The following is a 15,731-nucleotide window of genomic DNA, read 5'->3' as shown; positions in this document are numbered from 1 at the left end:
TAATTTTTTTTGAAGAAAGAAAAACATTAAAAATGTAGTATAGCCTAAGTGTACAGTGTTTATAAAGTCTACAGTCATGTGCAGTAATTTCCTAGGCCTTCACATTCACTCACCACCCACTCACTGACACCCAGAGCAATTTCCAGTCCTGCAAGTTCCATTCATGGTAAGTGCCCTATACAGGTGGACCACTTTTTATCTCTTATACCATATTTTTATTGTACCTTTTATATGGTTAGATAGGTTTAGATACACAAATACCATTGTGCTACAAATGCCTGCAGTATTCAGTACACTAATATGGTATACAGGTTTAAGCCTAGGAGGAATAGACTATGACACATAGCCTAGGTGTGTAGTGGGCTATATCACCTAGGTTTGTGTAGGTACACTTTATGATATTTGCACAATGATGAAATTACCTAACAACACGTTTCTCAGAACCTATCCCCATGTTAAGCAACACACGACTGTATTTCACAGTCTGAAAAAATCCAAACTCTCAAGCATTTCAGATAAGGGATACTCAACTTGTATAGATAGATTAAAAGTTAAAATATGAGAAAATACATAGCATGGCAAGTCAAAGCTAGACCGACTATATTAACATTAGACAAAGTAGACTTCAGAACAAGAACTATTACCAGGAGTAAAGAGCCACATTATATAATGATAAGCGGGTTGATTCCCAAAGGTAGCATCACAATCCAAAGGTATATGCACATAATAACAGATGCTAAAGCATAAACTAGTATTACTAAAAGTCAAATCCACAAGTATACTGGAACATTTAAACACTCCTCTCTCTCTAATCAATAGAACAAATATATAGAAAATCAGTAAGGATACAGAAGACCTGAATGACACTATCAACCCATTTGACCTAATTGCCTAATTTAAAGAGCACTCCATCCAACAAAATTATTTTCAAGTGCACGTGGAATATTCACAAAAATAAACCATATTTCTAGGTGATAAATAGAGAAATGCAAATCAAAACCACAGTGAAATACCATCTCACGCCAGTTAGAATGGTGATCTTTAAAAAGTCTGGAAACAACAGATGCTGGCGAGGATGTGGATAAATAGGAATGCTTTTACACTGTTGGTGGGAGTGTAAATTAGTTCAGCCACTGTGGAAGACAGTGTGCTGATTCCTCAAGGATGTAGAACCAGAAATGCCCGTTTGACCCAGCAATCCCATTGCTGGGTATATATCCAAAGGATTATAAATCATTCTACTATAAAGACACATGCAGATGTATGTTTACTGCAGCACTATTTACAATAGCAAAGACTTGGAACCAACCCAAATGCCCATCAGTGATAGACTGGATAAAGAAAATGTGGCACATATACACCATGGAATACTATGAAGCCATAAAAAAGAATGAGTTCGTGTCCTTTGCAGGGACATGGATGAAGCTGGAAACCATCATCCTCAGCAAACTAACACAGGAACAGAAAACCAAACACCGCATGTTCTCACTCATAAGTGGGAGCTGAACAATGAGAACACATGGACACAAGGAGGGGAACATTACACACCAGGGCCTCTCAGGGGGCAGGGGGAAAGGGGAGGGAGAGCATTAGGACAAATACCTAATGCATGCGGAGCTTAAAACCTAGATGATGGGTTGATAGGTGCAGCAAACCTTCATGGCACATGTATACCTATGTAACAAACCTGCATGTTCAGCACATGTATCCCAGTACTTAGAGTAAAAAAAAAAGAAAGAAATCATAAGCCAGTTATGGTTAAAAATAATAACCACATGAAAAATAAAATTTATATAATTATATTAAAGAATTGACTGGTGACGGGTGGATCACTTGAGGTCAGGAGTTCGAGACCAGCTTGGTCACAGGAGTTCGAGACCAGCTTGATCACCGTCTCTACTAAAAATACAAAAATTAGCTGGGCATGGGGGTGCACTGCTGTAGTCCCAGCTACTCGGGAGGCTGAGGCAGGGGAATCGCTTAAACCCAGGAGGCAGAGGTCGCAGTAAGCAGAGATCGTGCCACTGCACTCCCTCCAGCCTGGGTGACAGAGCAAGACTCTGTCTCAAAAAAAAAAAAAAAAAAAAAAAAGAATTGAGATCATACAGAGTATGTTCTTGGACCACAATGGAATAAAATAGGAATTAATGACAGAGAAATAGCTGTGAAAAACCTAAAATACTTGGAAACTAAACAAGGCACTACTAAATAGCCCATGTGTCAGAGAGTAAGTCTCCAGGGAAATAAGAAAATATTTTTAATTTAGAGAAATTTAAATATATCAAAATTTGGGAACGTTTATATCAATAAAGAAGAATATTATGAAATTAGATAGTGGTGATGATTGCACAACACTGCGAATGTATTAAAAACCACGAATTGTACCCTTTAAAAAGGTGAATTTTATAACCTGTGAATTATATTTCGATTTTAAAAAAGAAAAGGAGAAAGATCTTGGGACCAAAAGGCTAAGCTTCCACCTTAAACTAAAAACAGAAGAGCAAACAAAACCCAAAGCAAACATAAGGAGGAAAATTGAAAAGGTAAAGTAGAGTTTAACAAAATTATCAGCAGAAAATCAATAGAGAAAATCAAATAAAACAAAAGCTGATTCTTTGAAAAGACCAATAAAATTGACAAACTTCTAGCCAGACTAAGAAAAAAAGAAAAAGACACAAATTACCAATATCTGGAATGAAATAAGGGATATTCATGAATGAAATAAGGTCTGTAAGGCAGATATTAAAGGGATAATGAGGAAACATTATGAACAATTATATGCCTATTATATTAGTTTTCTATTGTTCCTTAACAAATTACCGCAAACATAGTACACTTATTATCTCACACTTTCTGTGGTTCAAGAGTTCATGCATAGCTTAGCTGGGTGCTATGTTTAGGGTCTCATAAGGCTGCGACTAAGGTTTTGGCTGGCCAGTATTCTCATATGGGGGTTTGACTAGTGGGTAGGCAGGAATAGTGGTCCCTCAAAGATGTCAATGTCCCAATCCTCAGGACTTGCGAATATGTTATAGTACAAGGGCACTATATGGCAAAGGGGTCTTTGCAGATATGATTAAGTTAAGGATCTTGAAATGGGAAGGTTATTCTGGATTATACAGTGGGCTCTATAATCATAAGTGTCTTTATAAGAGAAAGAGATTCAAAGAACAAGATGTAACAATAGAAGTCAGAGTGATGTGATGTGAGAAAGATTCAACCATTTATTGCTGGCTTTGAAGACAGAGGAAGGGGCCACAAGCCAAATAATACAGGTGGCCTCTAGAAGCTGGAAAAGACAAGGAATGGGTTCTTCCCAAGAGCCTCCAGAAGGAATAGAGCCCTGCTGATGCCTTGATTTTATCCCACATAGGACTCATTTTGAACTTCAGACCCCTAGAATTGTGAGATAATAAATTTGTGTCATTTTAAGCCACTAAGTTTGTGATAATTTGTTACAGCAGCAATAGGAAGTTAATATAAATGAGGAAGAATCCATTGTTGGCAGAATCCATTTTGTTGTGTCTGTAAGACTGAAGGCTCTGGATTCTTGCTGGCTGTTGGCTGGAGGCCACCCTCAGCACCTTGAGGCTTTCTTAACCTAACAAAGAGCTTCTACAACAACAAAACTTAACAACCAACATCATATTTAATGTTGAAAAACTGAATGCTTTCCCCCTAAGATCAGATGTCTGCTTTCACCACTCCTATTCAACATCATGCTAGAAATACCAGACAGTGCAGTAAAGAAAGAAAAAGAAATAAAAAGCATAGAGATTGGCAAGTAATAATTAAAATAGTCTCTATTCACAGAGAACACAATTGTCTGCATGAAAACACATTTTGTCTGCATGAAAACACAATTGTCTGCATGAAAAATAATCTACACAAAAGCTCCTAGAACTAATATGTGAGTTTAGCAAGGTCACAGGATACAAGGGCAAAACAAAAACCAAGTATACATCTATATACTAGCTATTTGGACAATTGGAAATTGAAACTAAAAACTGCACAAACGATGTGCAGGATCTATATACAGAAAACTATAAAACACCAATAAAAGAAATCACAGGAGACCTAACTAAATGGGGAGATATGCTGTATTCATGGATTTTAAGAGTCAACATTAAGATGACAGTTTTTTCCCAAACTAAAGATTTAGCGCAGTGCCAATTAAAATGCCACCAGGATTTTTTAATACAAATCAAAAAGCTAATTCTAAATTTTATATCCAAAGGCAAAGGAACTAGAATACCCAAAATTATTTCAAAAAAGAAGAACAAAAAGGTCTCACACTACTGATTTTAAGACTTACTAAAAAGCTATACTAATGAAGATGACAATGTAGTATGGGCAAAAGGATAGAGACATAGATCAACACAGCAGAATAGAGAGTCCAGGAATAGACCCACACAAAAATTGCCAATTTATTTTTTAACAGCTTTATTGAAGTGGAATTGCCATACAAAGAACTACACATATTTAATATATACTCTTTGATGAATTTGGACATATGCAAATACCTGTGATCATGAACAATTGATATCCAAAAAAGGCAGACAGGCCACTCAATGAAGAAAGTCTTTTCAACAAAGGGTGCTAAAACAACTGGACATCCATATACAAAATCAGGAATTTCAATCTATACCTCATACCTTACACAAAAATTAATTAAAAATAGATCATAAACCTAAGTGTAAATAATAAAAGTATAAACTTCATTTCTTCCTAAAAGGGCAAAATCTTTTGTGATCGTGGGTTGGGCAAAGAGTTCTCAGATGTGACACTGAGGGCACAACCCATAAAAGACAGGATGGATAAACTGGACTTCATCAAATTAAAAACTTTGCTCTGCAAAAGACACTGTCAAGAGAATGAAAGGACAAACTACACATTGGAAGCAAATTTTTGTAAAACACATAGTTCACTGCAGCCTCGAACTCCTGAGCTCAAACAATCCTCCACCTCAGCCTCCTGAGTAGCTAGGCATGTGCCACTAGTCCTGGCTAATTTTTCTTTTTTATCTTTTATTGTAGAGACAGGGGTCTTGCTATGTTGACCAGTCTGGTCTCAAACTCTTGGCCTCAAGTGATCCTCTGACCTTGGCCTCCCAAAGCACTGGGATCATAGGTGTGAGTCACCGCATCCAGCCTTATACTCACGATTTTTAAGTGCCAATCCTAATAACAAAGAAGCCCAGGGCTTGTGTTTCTTTGGTAGGACAGGTATTAAGGGATTGTTGCAGTGAAGATACAAGCTCTGATTAGATGTCAACACCATTTTAGTATTGTTTACTGCACCAGGAGATTCCAATTTAGTCCCAGATTCTTCATCTACAGTTTGGTGACTCTATTTCAACCCTATTAAGATCCCTTTAGGCTAGGTGTGGCGGTTCACACCTGTAATCTTAGTGCTTTGAGAGGCCAAGGTGGGAAGATCAATTGAGGCCAGGAGTTTGAGATCAGCCTGGGCAACAGTGAGACCCCCATCTCTACAAAAAATATATATATGTTTTTTTAAATAGCCAGGTATGATGTCTACTCGAGAGCCTGAGGTGAGAGGATAACTTGAGCCTGGGAGGTCAAGGCTGCAGTAAGCTGTGATTGCACCTCTCCACTCCAGCCTGGACAACAGAGCAAGACCCTCTCTCTTAAAACAAACAAACAATGACAACAACAAAAACCCTTTGGTTGTAAGCAATGGAAACCCACAGGCTGGCTGAAGCATTCAAAGGGATAGAAGAGTTGGGCACGGTGTCTCACATCTGTAATCCCAACACTTAGGGAGGCAGAGGCAGGAGGATAGCATGAGCCCAGGAGTTTGAGACCTGCCTGGGCAACATAGAAGACTCTTTTCTCAACAAACAAACACACACACACACAAAAAGGATGGAAGGATCAGAAGAACCAAGACGTAGGAAGAGCAGGGACCCACAGCAGCAGTGGGTAGGTCTTCACTTCAGGACACACTGTCACTAATGTACGTATCACAATTCTCAGGTTCTTTGCTTCTGTGTTTGGAGTTTCAAGTTCCTGAGTGAGTATAATTGCACCAACTTTGGTTGGGTGTCTACCTCTGGATCAATTAGCGGCGCCAAGGGATGAATGCCCTAAATCTGAGAAGGCCACTGGGGCTTTGTCCTTGTGCACTGAAGCCATTCACAACAAAGGGGGAATTGTGTGCTAGGCAGTGGCCCCAAGAGATGTGTATTGCAAGCAAAAAGGTTGCACAGATTCTCTTCTATATGAGCTCACCATCAGAATATGAGGACAACAGAGAGTTTGGTGGCATTCTGATTTCCCCCCACAGTCTCTTTAATATCCCAACAGGTTTTTGTCTAAGGCCTAAGAGAAATTAGTCTCATCTTCATGTTTATACTTTTACAATCTGTTTACAGACAAAAGATCATACACACTCTCATTCAGTCCTTTATCTAAAAGATAATACTCTAAATGCTTAGGATGGTCCTTAAGATGTTACTACTCTGCTCAAAAACTTATAAGGAAAAAAAACATATAGTGCATTGCACTCCAGCCTGGATGACAGAGCAAGACCCTGTCTCAAAAAGCAAAAACAAAAACTTATAGAGGCTCTCTATTATCTACCATATTAAAACATCTAAGAATTTAGTTACTTATCAAATAGCCTTCCCTTCCTTTCCCAACTCCTTTTTTATTAAATATTAGTTGAGCATACAATATTCTCTTTAAGTATTATTTTTTAACATAATTTTACACGACAGCACAGCTTCGCTGCTGGAGGTGAAAGATTGTTTCTTGCTATGTTGCCCAGGCTGGTCTCAAACTCCTGGGCTCAAGCGACCCTCTCACCTCGCTCTCATAAGTGCAAGGATTACAGGTGTGAGCCACCATACCCAGCCAGAACAATATTCTCTACTTTCTAGACATTAACATGGTGGTAACCGTATTTGTCAATCTTATAAGCCCAAAAACTTATGGTCATAAATATCTGAACTCAGACCACCTCAGAATATTTTTGGCATATGTTTCCCATAGCCAAAGAATATGCAAAAAAAAAAAAAAAAAAAAAAAAAGAAAGTTGAAAACAGTCCCTACCTTGTAAAGACAGTTAAGAGTGGTTGGTACAGGCTAGGGCCAGGCGCAGTGGCTCACGCCTGTAATCCCAGCACTTTGGGAAGTCGAGGCAGGGAGATCACCTGAGATCAGGAGTTCAAGACCAGCCTGGCCAACATGGCGAAACCCCGTCTCTACCAAAAATACAAAAATTAGCCGGGTGTGGTGGCACATGCCTGTAATCCTAGCTATTCAGGAGGCTGAAGCAGGAGAATCGCTTGAACCTGGGAGGCGGAGGTTGCAGTGAGCTGAGATCAAGCCACTGCACTCCAGCCTGGGCAACAGAATGAGACTCTGTCTCAAAAAAAAAGTGGTACAGGCTGCTCTCTAGCAACCCTTTCACCTTGTCAGAGTCCCAGCTGCCCCCAGACCAACCTTATTCAATCCCGCCTTGCTTTTTCTTTTGCTATTCCTTTGACCTTGAAAATCTTATCTTGTGCATAATTCTGTGTCCTCCACTTGCATAAACTACCTCCAAAAAGTTTGCACTTTCTAACCTCTCCATTCTCTGAACAATAACATAGTAAAAGCTGTCTCTCTTCAACATGAGAAAAACTGCATGTAATTAAAAAATGAAATTGATAAATTTTGATATGACTTTTAATGTTTTAATACCAACAATAATTTAAATGGTCATTATCCTTAACCCAAGTACCTCCCTTCATGAAGTAATCTGTCTCTCCCACCTTGGAACTTCCATTGTATTTCATTCCTCTATTGCCCACACTGATTTTCTCTTTTGTATTATGATTATGGTTCTCTGTCAATGCTTGTCCTCTATGAGATTATAGTTCTTTGAGGGAAAGTACTGTGTCTTACTCTTATTTGCACCCTTTCTAGTTCTCAGCACAATGCCTGGCATGCTACAGATACACAATCTACTTTTGTGTGTGTGTGTGATGGAGTTTCGCTCTGTCACAGTGGTGTGGAATGCAGTGGTGTGATCTTGGCTCACTGCAACCTCTGCCTCCTGGATTCAAGAGATTCTCCTGCCTCAGCCTTCCGAGTAGCTGGGACCACAGGCGCGTGCCACTGCACCTGGCTAATTGTTGTGTTTTTAGTAGAGGTGGGGTTTCACTATGTTGGCCAGGCTGGTCTCGACCTCAGGTGACTCACCTGCCTTGGCCTCCCAAAGTGCTGGAATTACAGGCGTGAGCCACCACGCCTGGCCACAATATAAATTTTTTTGAATGAAGGAAGGAATTAACCGACAGAGATTTATATGATGATGTTACAACCTCCTTTTCCATATAAGCCCATCAGACAGCCTAGAAATAAAACACTTACTAAAAACAGTTCAGAGAAGTCTATCTGTGAAACTGTCGGTATGATGTAATTCTAAAGAAAGTTAGGGGACCCCCAGACTATATGGAAGGCTCAGTCTGCTTTTTAGTGCTAGTTTCACAACAAGCAAAATAACCATAGTGTCTCTTGAGAAATAAGCACTAATTTTAGAACTAATAAGTACTAATTTTAGAACTCCATGTATTAATGGTTTATAGCCTCTCCTTTCTCAGTGGCAGGACTGAGAAATAGGAGCTTGTGGTATGAAATCAGAATACCTGAATTTCAGTCTCACCTCCATCACATATTAGCCATGTGACCTTGGGCGAGTTGTTTAACCTCTCTTTGCCTCAGTTTCATCACTGGCAAAATGTCGAAACTAACAGTAGACTCCCTCAAAGGGATGGTGTGAAAATTAATGACAACATATTTAAACTATTTAGAATAGTACCTGGCACTTCGTGTTTTAAAGTGATAGAAATATACCATACTTATCTTATATCCTCTATTGGTAAATTCCATGTTAAGGGCAAAATTTCTTTTTTATATCCCACCAGGGTACCTAGCACAGTATGTAACAAATACTAGACGCTCAAAAAAATGACATGCATTATATTTGAGGTAAATAAATTGAATGCACAAGAAAATAAAGGTATTTTAAAAATGTAAATGCAATTAATATAAATTAAAGGGCTCTCGACATATCATTTGCATATCTTCAATTTTTCCTTATAATTAGTTGCTGGCTATCTTACGATTTTATCTTTTTCTTGCCCTCTTCAAAGCATGTAGTTTGGTGTAATGCACATTATAGCCCTCAGAATTGCTGGCCTTCTGACAAGCTAGCTGTTTGGATATTGTGAGGGATGAGGTTGCTGCAGCAAAAAGTGGGTTACACGACAGCACAGCCTCGCTGCTGGAGATGAAAAACCAATAATCCCAGAAAACAGCGCATAGGGTAGGCTGGGCCAGCCGAGGATTATGTGAAGGTTCGTTGGGACCCTCCGGAGGCCAGTGGGGTACTGCAAAGGTGAGTGCCCCAGTGCCAGGGGTCGTGAGCCCGGAGCCCTGCGGGGGACGGCTGGTAGGCCCTGCTGGATGAGTCATTCTCCCCACCCCGGGCACGTGCTGGTGGCGGCATCCACCCGGACCCCGCCTTCCCCCTCCAACCCCCCGGCGCGGAACGCGAGCGGTGAGCGGCCCCAGCGCCCCCAAGGCGCCCCCTCCGGGCCGCCTCCTCCGGGCGGGCACTGCCCTTGCCGCAGTCGGCTGCTGGCGCAGTCCCCGCGCCGCAGTGCCAGGCGCTCGTGGGGGGCACCCACGGGCACCTGGGCCGTCTGCTCATCGGAGCCGTCCGCCGTCCTCCCGCATTCCCACGGCGCCCCACGCCCGCGCGCCCGTCGCCGGTCACCCGCCGCCCGCGGAGCCGCGAGGGCGGCTCCTGGAGGCGCAAGAGGACTGGGCGGGGCGGGGCGCGCCCACCGGCCGGCCCAGGGCACCTCGCGCGGGTGCACACGCCGCAGCCCCGCGGGGCGGGTGGGTGTGCTCCGGGCGCGCGCGCCGCCGCCTCCTCAGCCTGCCGCTCCGCCCGCGCCGCCTGCTGCCGGCGCTCGGCCCAGCACGCCGGCTCTCGGGCTGCCGTGGGCTGCGCGGGGCCCGCGGTGTAGAGTCCGCCGCCCCGGAGCCGCGTCCCGCACCCGGACGGTCCCGGTAAGCGGGGGCGGGGGCGGCGGGGACCGGGCCGTCACCTGAGGGGCGGGTCTGCGGCCGCGGACAGTCCTCCGGGACTCTGAGGTGCTTGTGTGGGAGCCGCCTCCAAGGTGGCCCCCCTGTGTCATTGGATGAACCCCGAGTAACTGCTGCCTCTACGCCTTGGGGGAGTCCCTGAGGTGCTGTGGGGAGCCGCCCCCATAAAGACCCCCTGTGGGAATGGACTCCCGGGGCGCTGTCTGCATTTGCTGCCATAGGGAGCCCCAGCGTGGAGGGGACTGGCCCCAGAGAGCCCTTCTGTGTCACTGTGGGAGCAGGCACAAGGGTGGTCTCTGGAGCTGGCTCAATGGAAGACCACCTGGGAACATAGGGGAGCCGCAGGAGCTTCGAGGTGGTGGAGCCCCCAGAGGGCTCCCTAGAAAAGGAGGACCTGAGACTGTGCCCTAGAACTGTGGGAAGCAACCTCTGACTGGGGAGGGGGGATCCTCCCATGGGATCCATGAGTGACTTCCCACGGCTCCAAGGACTTTGGCCTCGACCGGGATCCCTGTAGGGTTCCATGTGCCCTTACTTGTATCCCCACACCGTGGCCCAGAGGTGGGAGCCTTCTAGGGCTGCAGCCTCTTTCCATTCCTCCTCTTTCCCCATTCGGATTTTTCTTCTCCATGGTAGCCCAGTTGCTCCACGCTGCATTTTAATGGAGACAGAAACTGCTGCGAGAGCACAGGGCCCTAAGCCGAGGATGAGGACCAGTGAGGCCTCTAAAGCAAAGATAGGAGATTTGAGCCCCTAGGTTTGACCGTGCAGAAGGAAGCAGTAAGATCAGGTGGAATAACTGACTTTGGCAGGTCCTGGAGGGAAAGGCCTTTGAAGGAAGGAATAAAGGATGTATAGGATTGTTGAGCACCAGTACGCTAGGCAGTATACTAGGTATGTTTAAACATCTCATATAACTCTTACAACAGCTTTGTGAAATTATCCCCTTTTAAACATTGAGACTCAGAGAGGTTTAGCAATTTGCCCAAGGTCACAAAGCTGATGAAAAACATAATCATAAAATGTTTTTCAAATTTTATTTGGGAAAAAGTACTAAGGAGCAGCAGAAGAAAGAATAGATATTTGTTAATAAGTTGCATTAAGGTGCCTGCCGAGCATAGGGTTTTGCAATGGTACAAGCTCAGTAAATGTGATGATTAAATAAGTGGATGAGGACAGTTTAACTGGCCATGAGATTGCTGCAGGAACTGATTTCCACAGAATCCCCAGATTTCAGGGTGTGGCTTCCTTCACTGGCAGTCCCACTGTCATGATGCCTTGGGGTGGCTCTGGACCTAATTGAGGCCTCTGGGTGTGGTTTTTGACAGGGCTTGCTCTGGGGATCTAGGGGGACCCTTCTGCGGATGGAGTGTCCCAAGACCACCCTACCTGTTACAGAATACTCGAAGGAGAGAAAGGAGAGACAGGATCACTTTTAGGAAGCACGATCCACACTGTCCTTGTGACCCTCTGACTACATGCACCGGTGGACAATGGTCCACAGATAGCACTCAGGACACTTTTGCCCAAGAGTGCCTCTGCATGAGGAGGAGGAGGACAGGAAAGGTGCAGAGCCAAGGAAGGCTCACTGGGAGTCTGTTAGGGGGAGCGCAAAGGGTCTGCGCCAGACATAGTGTTGCCTCCTCATCTCGCCCCCTCGTTGTTTTCATTCTAGCTGAATCCCAAGAGTTCAACTTTGAGCCCCAAGGATGGATTCTGGTTTCTTGTCCAAAAACGGAGTGGTGAGAGGGCCAAGCAATGATATTCATTACAGAGCCATTCTGGAAGGGTTTTCCTGCTCCCCTTCCCTGCTTTCTTCCACACAGTCAAACCTAGTTAAATCCTCCTTGAACAGAAGTGGCTTCCTTTGGCTCCTGGAATTACATAGTGAGGAGAGAGACCAAGCTAGTGGGAAAACAGAACAACATAGTTTACCAGTTGTTAGATTTTTTTTTCTTTTAACTCAGTGATGCTACCTTGCACGCAACTCAGTGGAGTAAACCCCGACAAAGGTTTATGTTGGTTAGGACCTCCCCATTGTAAAGTTGTTTATAATCCCCCTTTCAGTTCAAACCCATCTGATCAGCTTAACAGATCAGAATAAATAGGTAGGCATATATTTAAAGAAAGTCAGAAGGACCAAACCTGAAGATATGATCTTTGTTCCAGATCATTGATTTGTCACTGAGGTTTTATTCCTAAATTGGTCTTTTGTTGAGCGTGCTTATTATCACACCCACTCATGACCCTGGAAAAATCACTAAATGGATCCAGGCTCTCCCCTAATCTTGGACCTTGGATATCAGCTTCCCCATGTCCAGCATTGGGTAAAATTAAGATTTCAAAATTCCTAAGAATACAGCCTAACTCTCCCTAGTCACAGCATGAGTCTGCAAATCAAATCATTCCAGAATGTGCACGAAAGATGTCACCAGGTGGCCTTAACCTTCTCAAAAATGCCCTCTCCAAAGGGAAATAAAAGGGGAGAGAACGGCTCACCCAGTTTCATTTGAGTGTGCCCAAATGTGTCTGGATTTTACTGTCTGGATTTCTCAACCTTTGATCTTTCACATATTCTCCAATCTTCTAACATTGTCTTCTTCTAACATTTGCCATTCCTTTCCTTCAACATGGATAGTAAGACCTCCCCAGGCCCATTTCCCTGACTCCTTGCAATTTTTTCCACTACACCTGTTCCTAAGTGGATCACATTCATGCAAATAGTTTCCCTTCTCTTTAGCTACAGAATCTATTATCTTTTAGTCCCAAACGCTTCTCTCCAGCAGTGCTGCTTGGCTTCTGCTATCTTCATGTCCCAAATTGATTTATTCATTTCTGATGGGAATATCATTATCCACTCCACCCCTCAATCTTAATGACCAAATTCTGACAGGAATTGCTTGCCAGCTTTGGACCAAGAAACCAAGACCATCAGTGTCCAGCTGAAGACATGATTATTTTTTCCATTAGCACATCCCCCTGCATTCTCCCCACTCTTCCAGCAATCCCCTCAGAGACTCACTTACATTTACTAAGTGCTACTTACTTGCCAGGCACTATGCTAGATAAATATGAGAGTTTCTTGCCCTTGAGGAGTTCACATAGAATCAGTCTGCATTTCTCTAATCATTCACTATAAAGAGTAGGAAAAGTAAGGGGGAAATTATGGCATTACAGAATATCCACAGGAACCAATATAGAGTATGCCTTTTCCCAAGCATCACTGAAACTCAGCTGCTGTGCTATGCCTCTTCTGGCAGCCACATTCAGCCCTCCTGCCAGTGCCCTGCCAAAATTACTTTTGCCCATATACTCTGAGTGTAAACTGACCACATTTTTGCCTTCCTATGATAGTAATGACAGAACCTTTTATTTAGATAGCATGTTACAGTTTATGAAGCCCTTTAGATATATGTTGGCTGTTTGGTTTTGAGAAATGCTTCATCTTACTGGGGTCCTCTCACTAAAGCAGAGCTGTGTGGGCTAATTGGCTCTCTCTCTTTTTGTATGTTTGTTTTTTTGAGGCTTAGGAGTCTCCCAGAGGGAAAGCCCCAGTGATTCACTACAGTCACCACCTACGAGCTCTTGGGTTGCGAAGGAGTTTCCTGTTGGGTCCTAAGGCCAAACAATGCACTCACTGGTCAGCGCTGGAACTTATCAGGGCAGTCCCTCTTCCTGGCCTCAGCAAATCCAATTCTCTGGGATTTTCTTCCTCCTTGAAACTCAAATACATATTCTCTTCTAACAAATATTTTAAGCATACTATCTCAAACCAGTTCTTTGGGCTGATGCTAATTCTTATGTGAAGACACGTTTCCTTGCCTATTTCTATCTAGCCCCCAGGCTGGCTTCATACCATCTAAGTCATGATGGAGTCCCCATATAGCTCCATGCCTTGGCATGTGCTGTTACCTCTTCCTGGAATGCTTTTTTTTTTTTTCCTTATCCACTGATGTAACTCCTACTCATATTCAAAATTTAGCTCAAGCAACACCTTTTTTTTTTCAATCCTACACTTATGCCCCCTGCACACGCACATACTCACTGCATTCTCACAGGCTGAATGAGCTTCCATTTGTTCATTCTACCATCAGTTATTAAGCACCTGATTTGTGCCTGACGCATAGTAGGCTGTACTCAGCGAAAGTTTGCAGAATCAACAGAGAAGTAAATGGTGATAATTAAGGTGTAATAATTGCATTACATGGGGCTGAATCTGTGTTTCAGGGAACCAGAGCAGGAAACAGGGAGTGCCTCTCCATCTTGCTGAAAAGCTCTGCTTGCTAAGTGCAGTCTCACCAGCCAATCACTGGTGGTGTGATGTTCCTTAACTGTTGCTCTGCCTCTGTGGGAAGTCAGCACTGTGGCTTTTAATGAAGACTCAGGCCCTAAGAGGCTAAGCTCATGCCATAATTTTGCTCTCATCTATATTAGAACTTTGTGAGCTTTCAGTAAATATTAAACGGCAGCAGGATGCCTTGTAGTCTTGAGCTGAGGCCAGAAAGACAGTTTTTCTGTCTAGTCTTTCTGTTCCTTGGAAACCCCAGAAAAGCCCCATGTAGTTGTGACTGTGTCATCCTGAATAAACAGGCTGAATGAAGAGAGGTAGGGAGGTACCAGGTAGACCTTTCAGGGTCTACAAACATGAATACTAAAGTTAGTTTCTAGGCTACTGCCAGGTGACAAAATGTCTGAGTAGGAACAGGCTCCAAGAGCACTGTAGTGAGGCACTGGATTTTCCTAAGGCAACAGCCAGTCACTGGAGAACAATCGGACCCCTTGGGGCTTGGATTTCCTCAAAGACCTGCACGAGAACTCTTTTTGATGGTTTTTTTTTTTTTTTTTTTTTTTTTGCTTAAAATCTTGAGGTTGATGCTGATGTTCACAGTAAGCTCAGAGTCTGTGCTATGCATTCAGCGTTTGTTTTGTTTTTTTACAGACCCTGGTTCTGTTGATTTTCCACACTCTTGCAGCTGGTCACCTTCTGTGTTAGGCATGTGGCTTTTCCTAAGGCTCTCAGCCCTTTGGGCACATGCTTCCAGGAGCCAATTGTTGACCACCTTGAAATTTTTCACTTGTATGTGCAGATACTGCTCATGCTAAATTTCAAACCCAGGACAAAGGAAGTGCATTTTCACACCTTCTACTTGTGTCCTTAAGGCAACTGCCCTCCTGTGGGCCTCACCATAGTCCACAGGACACAGCATAAATGCAGGGGACTGTTGACTTTGGTAATACTGGCTTCTCTTTTCTTACCATTGTGATTGTAGAAACCAGCTAAATTGCAGAATTTCTTAACTCTCCTCTGTAGTCAGAGAGAAATCATCCTCGTGTTCTCATCCCTGCTAGCCCTGACTCACTGTCCAGGTGCCACCTCTTGGGAAGTAGAGTAGATGTGATGATGTGAGCTGGTGACTGCATAGTTTCTAGAATTGAGTTTTGGAGATTTGGTCTCATTAGTCTCTGGCCAATTTGATAAAGAGAAAAGACACTATGATCTTAAATAAATTGTTTATGTTGCCCAGTCATCTCTGCATCATTCATTCAACAAAGATTTAAGAGGCTAAAACCCTTAATGCTTAATGGAGATGATCAAACCTGTATACA

At 43.3% G+C, this 15,731-nt stretch overlaps 1 protein-coding gene across 8 annotated transcripts in view; it reads left to right on the top strand.

Moving 5' to 3' along the window:
• The window catches only part of PHF24 (PHD finger protein 24), a 309,837-nt gene that overhangs the window by 275,635 nt on the left and 18,471 nt on the right, over window positions 1-15,731 (top strand). For 2 of the 8 annotated variants that reach the window (XM_063788647.1, XM_009456533.5), the window contains exon 1: window positions 9,198-9,408. The exons of 4 other annotated variants lie outside the window; for them this stretch is intronic. The gene's annotated coding sequence lies outside the window, so the exon portion shown is untranslated. Of the gene's footprint in view, window positions 1-9,197; window positions 9,409-9,894; window positions 10,089-15,731 lie in introns of those variants that run through there. 2 more of the 8 variants (XM_016960780.4, XM_016960779.4) reach the window with 2 other exon arrangements.

The sequence above is a fragment of the Pan troglodytes genome, chromosome 11 (genome assembly GCF_028858775.2).
Source record: "Pan troglodytes isolate AG18354 chromosome 11, NHGRI_mPanTro3-v2.0_pri, whole genome shotgun sequence".
NCBI lineage: Eukaryota > Metazoa > Chordata > Mammalia > Primates > Hominidae > Pan > Pan troglodytes.
Note: the sequence above shows the minus strand (reverse complement) of the source record. Positions and strands in the feature narration are given on the sequence as shown.